This window comes from Octodon degus, unplaced genomic scaffold (genome assembly GCF_000260255.1).
Source record: "Octodon degus isolate 3935 unplaced genomic scaffold, OctDeg1.0 scaffold00005, whole genome shotgun sequence".
Lineage (NCBI taxonomy): Eukaryota > Metazoa > Chordata > Mammalia > Rodentia > Octodontidae > Octodon > Octodon degus.
The window spans coordinates 7972147-7981745 of NW_004524581.1; the positions used below are offsets into that span (position 1 = coordinate 7972147).

The 9599-nt window shown below is 37.6% G+C and overlaps 1 pseudogene; it reads left to right on the top strand.

Annotated features, from left to right (window-relative positions):
- Positions 1-8634: 8634 nt before the first annotated feature.
- On the top strand, positions 8635-9348 carry LOC101577754 (annotated as a pseudogene).
- The last annotated feature ends 251 nt before the right edge of the window (positions 9349-9599 follow it).

A 9599-nucleotide genomic window follows, 5' to 3' on the forward strand; every position in this document is an offset into this window, starting at 1 on the left:
AAGAAAGAAAGAAAGAAAGAAAGGAAACATGGCTCCACTGGAAAACAGGAAAGCCAGTATCACTTCAGCACTACTCCGAGCACGATGGAGATGGCGTCTCCTTGTAACAGAGTGCATCCCCGCCTGTGAAAGCACTGTAGCCACATATTCATTCAGAAACCAAGTCCTATATGTGCATCTTCATATATCCTCATAGACCAAGGCTGAGCCTGATTCAAATAAATTTCCTTACACATACATGAGATTCACACATTCATTCACTCATTCATTCGTTCATTTATTTATTTCAATTGACAAATTCCATTAATTGTTATAATTTTCTCTGTCTCAATAAAGTTTGAACTAAGATACTGCTTAATTCCCATAATGAAGACCACATTTTAGATTTTTAAAATCTGTGGTAGGTAGAGCACAGAGGTTTGTAGAGCAGTACAATTATTTTTTAAATAATGTTTTAGTTGTTACTGGTACACGTTTGCTCTACGGCAGGGTTGCATTCATTGTGCAGCAATGGCATGTGCGTGTAATACATCAGAGTTCTTTTTGCTTCATGTGATATCATAATGGTGGATATATGTCTTTAAACATCTGCCAAGATCCACAGAATGCACGGCCCCAAGAGTGAGCCCTCATGTCAGCTACGGACTTTGGGTGTCAAAGATATAACAAGACCAAGTGCATCAATTATTCTGAATGTGTCGCTCATGTGGGAGCATTGACGGTGAAGGAAGGTAGGAGCGTGAAGTTGTGCGAGAAATCTCCATGCTTTCCCTTCGAATGCCTAAGAGCCTGGAACTAATCTAAAAATGAAACCTATTGCAAAAACACTCCTTGTTTTCTGCAGGCCATTAAAATATGTGCAGCATTAAGCTATAGTGTAGGTTCTTGGCCACTGACACAGCAATGAATATAGCATGGGCAATGAGAGGGAAAACTATGACTCTTGTTTTTATACTTTTGTGAGAAAAAGACAATGACCTCAATATATTTGTTGGATTCATTTTCATAATAGGCATAAAGATAAACAGTATTTCTTTCTTTATTTTTTTTGTGAATTCAGTAAAACAATCCAACACAGTCCAGCAGTCCACAATAGTAGTGGATTATCCGCAGAAGTTGTTGACTAAGCAGTGTTTCTGACTTCATTCAATAACATCAGTTTTGCTAAGACTTTGCTGGTTGCCCAAAACACATAGGAAATAAGAACCAGGCATTTAGTCTAACCCCATCCAAAGTCAAATTTTATGCTTTTAGTCCATCCATTAATTCAATGTTTTTTATTTTAAAGAAAAAAATTTTTAAAAGTTGAAAACAATACAGAAATCTTCTATAGTCCTAGGTTTTTTCTGGTACTTAAGAAATATTAGTGAAGAAAAAAAAAAGCACAGAAACACATATTGATACCTTGAAGCTTATTTGAGAGAAGGGGAAGGAGTTGGGCTAAAAAAAATAACTAGAGAGAGACATGCAGATAATTTATTCTTAAACTATAAAAGCATTTAAAATATACAACAGAAAGATTTATTCAGAAAATATACGCGCTGAACAGAGATATGATAGAAACTGAGTAGAAGGCTACCTCAGGCCAGCTGGTCTGGCTCAGAGAGAAAGGACAAAGATCCAGCCATCTTCTGAAGACCGGAGGAAGAATAGAGTATTTCTGAGGCAAAGAGCATTTGGTCTGGCCAGGTGAGCAAACTACAAGCTGTATGAGAGGAGGGCAAGGAGGACGAACAAGGAGCTGGGGGAGAGAGTCAGGACTTTAACTCTAAAAGTAAGGGAAAGAAGCTGTTGGTGGTTTTAAGAGGGAAAGAAGTCTTCCAGGAATGGAATAACTAATGGCTTGTGGGAAGGCACAGAAAGAAGCTGCCTGTTAAGAGCCAGTCAGGCTGCTCTAAGAGGGAGAGAGGAATAGTCTAGTCTGAAGCACTACCTACTGGTCAAGTAGGATTAAAAGTAAAACTTAGAAGCATAAGTAGACACATGGAGCTTATAGTTCTGGGTCCTAATAAAAATTCAGTCTAAAAGTCACTGGGAAAACCCACAGCACTGTCATCTTTCATGAAAGTAATTCACTCTTTGGGATTCACCAAAGAACTAACATCTCATTGAATTCTGGTTTGAAGCCCATAAAACCTTAATAAAAATTAATACTACATAGCAACACCATTATACCAATTATTCAGCTCAGCAATGCCATACTATCATGGCAGAAAGAAAACTAGAGTAAAATAAAACCAAAAACTCTAAACATCTTAATAAACACATATTTTTAATGCCTTCCCTGTATTTTATTGCATGATTCTAAGTAAAAGCGTAGGACTCAGAAAGCAAACTGTTCTTCTTTAAAATTGCCTTCCTAACTGCATTTAGTAACAGAAGAGGGTTCTATACATCTTCCTAAATGGTACAAGTAAAGAACTAATAAAGAAAAATGGGCCTTTATCTTCAGTGATTACAGATGGCTTATATTCCTTTCTGGCCCTAAGTAAAGAGATTCCCAACAAAGTGATAAGTTGTCAGTACACTTTTGAATTCAACCAGGGTATCAAGTGGTTTTATAAATGTCAGGATAAATAACATGGATAGAGTTTCTATCATCCTACTTAATAGGAAGATCACAATAACTGCTTTCACATAAAAACCATGATATTCTATCAAATTCCAGTTTAAGTTGAAGATTTCTCCATTCTTTTCTTCACTACCAAAAATGGTAAAGAGGATTCAACAATTATTTCCACCATATCCAAATTCCATATGGAATTTTTATGTTCCTATTTGTAAAAGCAATTTATTAAAATTAATATATTTGGGGCCAGGAAGATAGCTCGGAGGTCTAAGCACCTGCCTGGCAAGTGCAAGGACCCAGGTTCTAACGCCAGTAATACAGGCCGGCCCTGCACCAAGCGGGCCACCAAAACTGGGTGTGGTGGTGAATGCCTGTAATCCCAGTGCTGGGGAGGCTAAGACAGGAGGATCACTAAGAGTCTGAGCTGTGTACCAAGGCCTTGTACCAAATAAATAAATAAATAAATAAATAAATAAATAAATAAATAAATAAATATTTTTTAAAAAATTAAAATTAATACATTTTTATTTATTCCACCACACTATACTGCTTATAATTATTTATCACATGGAGGGTTTGGCATGGTAACACACACTTGTAATCTGGGGAGGTGAGGAAGGAAGATGACTATGAATTCGGGCCCAGCCTGGGCTACTTAGTGAGTTCAAATCCAGCCTGGACTACACAGCAGCAAGAAACTGTCTCAAGAAAAAAAGAATCTCTGTTGTTTTATTCCCTACTTCTCTCCATGAGAGCAGGGTGGACAATTAATACACATATATTGGGGGGGGGTTGTTTGTTTGTTTGTTTTTTGGTTTTGCGGTACCCGGGATTGAACTCAGGCCCTTGTGCTTGCCAGGCAAGCACTTATTCTACTGAGCTATCTCCCCAGCCCCTACATATATTTGTAATGTGTACATATTTCTGTTCATTTACTTCTGAGAAGTGCTGCTCTTCATTTGAGAGATCTTGGTCTGATTGATACTCAAGTGTTAATCTGTGTACTGTGGCATTTTGATAGCTCTCAGAGTCTTGATTTACAGGAAGTAGAGCTTTGAGAAAAGACCGTCTAGCACTTACCAGCTTGTAGAAGACACAAGAAGTCTAGTCTAGATTCTAAGTATTTTACATTGAATCACAGAAAGACACATCACACTATAAACGGAAGAGGGAGAGAATGTGGACCCAAAGTCACAGGATCAGACAGAGAAGAATGAGACCTTGCCACTGCTCTGCTGTTGCAGCACACCCGTCCCTGGGATGCTGAGCAGGAGAACAAATAGGATGGACACATTCCATACTTCATGAGCAAGGGAGGGTAGCAAAGCACAGATGTTTCCTTCCTTAGACAGTATCAGGTTGTGGACTAAGACCTCATGTCTTAGTAGAGTACACATCCAATTTCATCCTGATGAACTCTTCAGTCTGGTTTATTCTGATTTTTTTTTTAAGTTGTGAAGAAATTCTTTTTTTTTTTTCATTAATTCCATTGAGAAACAAATAATAATAAGACAACTTTAAAACCAATAGCAGGAAAGCTCTAACAAATCAATACATTGCACATTGCCATCTCCACAGTACAAGACACAGACATGACATCCCGTCCAAACACCATCAGCACAAATCCTTCCACTGAACTACAAGAATGTAGCTGTACATCCACCCCAACCATTCCATACACACAGATACAAAATGGTCCTTCATTTGTATACCCCCCTCCCTGTTCAGTCTTATCAGAGATGGGCATTCCACCACCATCCAAACACTGTAGGCATGTGAACTCAGCAAAACAATCCAATGTAGTCCAGTAGTCCACAACAGCAGTGGGCTATTCACAGCACCAGCAATGTCAGAAGCTGTTGACCTGAGCCCTCCACAGCCCAGCACATCAATATGGCCTCACCCTTATACTTCACGTTCATATCTTCCTGCTGGATGGTCAAGACCAAGACAAAGCAAGACCTACACAACAAGAAATGCAACCCTTGCATCTGACAAGTCAGCCAAATGCCCCCAGGCTCCACCCTGAAACCCTGCATCACGGCCTGTAGATCCCCTGTCAGCGTCAGCCATGTGGATGAGTCGCAGCCATTGCCTGACCCACCTGCTCTCTGTGAAAGCCAGAGAGAATGGCCTCTCTCCATGTGAACCTCCCCAGGCACACTCCACACCATCGACCACCCTCCTCTGTGGCCCCACAATCCCCCCATCAGAAAACCTGGTACATCACTGGCCCTGACCTTTCAGGGGGGTCAGTGGGGACTCAGGGCATGGGATGGCCTGTGCTGTGATGTTCTGATCTTTTAAAGACTTGCTTAATTTACCTCTCTATAGAAAGACAAGTTCATTTACAAAAAACTAGGAACAGTCTAGATAATGCTGAGCCATAGAAATGTAAAGTGTGTCTAGGGTGATGTAAAGGGGACTCCTTAGATACTGACCAGTTTTTCAAGTTCTACATACATAATATATGTCAGCATTCTAAGAAGACAATAAGTTTGTGGCATTTTGAGTTCTCTTCTGAAATGTTTACAAAGCACATTCCTTCATTAATGAGTTAATGTTTTTGAAGTGTTCACTTCATATTTGTCAAAGTCATGATCCTATCCTGTTTAAAATTCATCATTTCTAACATTTTACCCACTGCAAAAATTCCCTCTGCTACTTTCTTGAGAGAAGATTATTCATTCTTTACTTCAGAAAACTCAAGAAAATAAAGTTCAGTGTCATGTACTGAGCCATTTATTTTTCACCCAAAAAAGTTCTGTTTAAAACTGAATCGAATCTGCCTCTCTGTATTATAATCCATCAATGTCACCTCTATAAAAGCTCTCAAGAAAAAAACAAAGTTCCTTTCCATGTGACAAGCATTCCATCTAGAGCCACACTCCCCTCAACTGTGGGCACGAGCTCCAAGGCAGCTTTTGAGCACTTAGTTTTGTTTTATTTTGTTTTGGCTTTTTTGTGAGTACCAAGAATGACATTTTTAATTCCTTCAGGAAGATACCAAAAGAGGGAGTAGATGGGTCACATGGAACCTCTAGGTTTAGTTTGGTTGAGGAATCTCCACACTGATTACTGCAGTGGTAGCATCAGTCTACTCACACCAACAATGAAAAGGGTTCCTTTTCCCCACAGCATTTGTTATTGATTGGTTTCTTGATAATAGTCAATCTTTCTGGACAGAGATGGTATCTGAGTGTTATTTTAATTAACATCTCTTGAATAACTAGTGATGTTGAAATTTTTTTAATATATTTTCCATTTGTAGTTCTATACCTGAGAGATGTGTATTTATCTTAGATGCCCATTTCTGTATCTGGTCTTTAAAGTGAGGAGGTCTGAAATTTTTTAGCTTTTTATGTATTCTAAATATTAGTACTTTGAAGAATGGCTAGCAGTTTTTTCCCACTTTTGGGGGGCATCTTTTCACTCTGCTGGTGATTTCTTTTGCTGTACAAAAGCTTTTTAATAAGATGAGATCACAGTTATTGATTCTTTGTAATATGTCCTGTGTGTTCAGGGTTTTGTTTATGAAGTTTTTGCCTACACCTATGTCAAGCATTGTGTCTATCTATATTCCAGCAGATTTAGTGTCTCCATTTTAATATTTAAATCTTTGCTACATTTCAATTTTAGTTTAGTGCATGATGATGGGCAGGCAGGGTCCAGTTTTAGTCGTTAGCATGTGGAAGGCTAGTTTTTCCACTACCATTTATCTTTCTTTGAGTGTGTATTTGGCACCTTTATCAAAGATAAGATAGCTAAGTGTGTTTGAAGTTGTTTGCATCTTCTAATCTGTTCCACTAAGCCTCAAGTCTGTTTTTCACTCATACCATGCTGCTTTTATCAAAATATCATTGCAGTATAATTTCACATCAGGGACTGTGAGATCTTCTGCCTTGCTTTTATTGCTCAGAATTGTTTTTGCTATTCTAGGTCTGTCCTGGTTCCAACTGAATTTTAGGGTTGTTTTCTCTAATTCTGTGAGGTATGTTACTGGTATTTTGATTGAGATTGCATTAAATCTGTATAATAACTTTGGGAATATATGCATTTTCAGTATATTGGTTCTTTGAACCCAAGGACCAAGAGCTATTTTTCCATGTTTTGGAATTCTCTTTGATCACCTGTTTCATAGTACTATAGTTTTCAATGAAGAGGTCTTTTACTTCCTTTGTTAGATTGATACCTAAGTATTTCATTTTTATCAATGTTATTGTTAAAGTTATGGTTTCCTTAATTTCTGTGTCAATTAGTTTGTTATTTGTGTACAGAAAGGCTACTGATTTTGAGTATTCGCTTTGTAACCATTTATGAACCTGATTTTGTTATTAAATCTAGAAATCTTTTGGTGGAGCATTTGTGTTCATCAATATAGAGTATCATGTCATCTTCAAATAATGGTAATTTTACTTTTTCCTTTCTATCTTTATTCTTTTTATTTCTTTCTCTTATCTATCTTCTCTGGCCAGTACTTCCAAAACCATGTTGTATAGGAGTGGTGATAGTGGCCATCTTTGTCTTCTTTCTAATATTAGAGTGAAAGCTTTTAGAATTTGACAATTTAACATGATGCTGGCAATTGGTTTGTCATACATGGCTTTTATCAGATTGAGACAAAGACCATCTATTCCAATTTTCTGTAGGGTTTTTATCATAAATGGGTGTTGCACTGTGTCAGATAATTTTTCTGCCCCTACTGAGATTATCATGTGGTTTTTGTTTTTGGTTATGTTGGTATGGTGTATTATATTGATTGATTGGTGTATGTTGTACCTTCCCTGCATTCCTTCATCCCTGCATCCCTGAAATGAATCTTACTTGGTCATGGTTTATAATCTATTTGACAATTTGTTGCATTCTGTTTGCCAGTATCTTGCTGAGGATTAATGCATCAATGTTCTTTAGAGAGATTGATCTATAGTTCTCTTTTTTTGGTTAGAACCTTCTCTAAGTTCAATGTTGTGATAATGCTTGCTTCCAAGAATGAGTTTGGGAATACTATTTACCTTTCAATTTCATTAACCAGTTTGAGGAACAGTGGCACTAAATTGTCTCTAAATTTCCTATAGAGTTTAGCAGTAAAGCCATCAGGGCCTGAGCTCTTACTTATTGGTGGGATTTTAATTATATCTTCAATTTCATTGACCAATATTGTGTTATTTCATTTTTTTATATTTTCATGATTCAGTTTTGGTAATTTGTATGTATGTAGGAATCTGACCATTATTTCTGTGTTTTCCATCTTATTTGAATACAAGTTCTCGAAGTAGGTACTGAAGGTCTTTTGCATTTTGTAAGATCTGTTGTGAATTTACTCTTTTAATTCTTATTTGCATGGATTTGAGCCTTTCCTATTTTTTTTATAAGGTTGGTTAAAAATTTTTCAATTTTATTTAATCTTTCAAAGAACCAACTCTAATTTTTGATAGTTTGTATTATTTTCTTAGTCTCCATTGTATTAAATTCTGCTCTGATCTTCATAATTTCATCCCTTGCATGAGCTTTGGGTTTGACTTACTCTTCTTTTTCTAGAAATTTAAAGTTCAACAGTAGGTTACTATTTGGCCTTACTCTGATTTTCTAATGTGGGAATTTGCAGCTATAAATTTTCTTCACAGCACTATTTTCACTGTGTCCCATAAATTCTGGTATATTTTATTATCATTATCATTTAATTGTAAAAACTGTCTAATTTCTTCTTTAATTTCATCTGTGACTCCTTGGTTGTTCAGGAGGGTGTTAATGTCCATGTGCTTATGTAGTTATGTATGTTTTGTGCCTTCTTTTGTAATTATTCCAATTTCAATGCACTATGGTCTGACCATGAAAAACTTTGATTCCTAGTGAAATTTGTTTTTGCAACAAAATAGGTTGAAAACATCTCTGAACTAACTTGAAGACAACAATATACAATATAACAACCATTGTTGAATTCCTATCATTTTGTTCAGTGAAATTCTGTATCTTATCTAATATTTTCACTACTTTTTGTATTCTCTTTAAAAATAAAAATATTAGAGCAATGAAAAGCAGACTTAAGATCTAGCAAGTGGAACAGCATGGCCAGACCATGTGGTGTGCACCTGAGCAAGGAGGCCCGCAAACAGATAGACGTCTTCAGACAAAATCTTTTCAGGAGGCTGAGGAATTCCTCTGCAGATTTTTGCCACCGAAAATCATATACCTGAGTCAATTCTTGCATGAGGACTCCCTCAATGTGGCAGACCTGACCTCCCTTTAGGTCCCACTGGACATCCCTCTCCCAGACCCTCCACCCAAGGAGGAAGAGATGGAAACAGTTAAGTAGGAGAAGAAAGAAGTCCCTAAGTGTGACTTTCTCCCTGGGAATGAGAAATTCCCTGCTCTGCTTGCTCTGGCCAGAAGTATATACTCTCAAAGAGAAGTGCATTCTGGTGATTGCATGGATCCAGCACCTGATCCCCGAGATTGAGGAGGGAAATGATTTTGGGGTAGCAATCTGGGAGAATGTTCTGGAAAGGGTGAATGCAGTCAAGACCAAAGTAGAAGCCTTCCAGACAACCATTTCTGTGTACTTCTCAAAATGTGGACATGCTGCGACCAAGGCCTCTAAGGAGACAGATGTAATGGATTACCGGACCCTGGTGCATGAGAGAGATGAGGCAGCCTATGGAAATCTCAGGGCCATGGCACTGGACCTGTGGGCCTTCTATGCAAACCTTTATCATATCATCAGCAGTGACCTGGAGAAAATTGTCAACCCAAAGGATGAGGAGAAGCCATCTATGTATTGAGCCCAAGACTAGAAGAAAAAATAACCTGTTCCTTGGAAAAAAAAAAAACAGGAAAGAAAAAAAGAAAAGTAGACTTTATGTATAACTTTAAAAAAAAAAGAAAAGCTCTCAATTCCTGTCAAATGCAGCAAGAAGTTGAAAGTCTATAGCTGCCAAAGAATTCACGCATTTATGTGGAACACTCAAAGGCACAAGGTAGCATCAAGCCAGTGCCAGAGGTCAGTGCCTACTTGCCTCTGAGGTACACATGA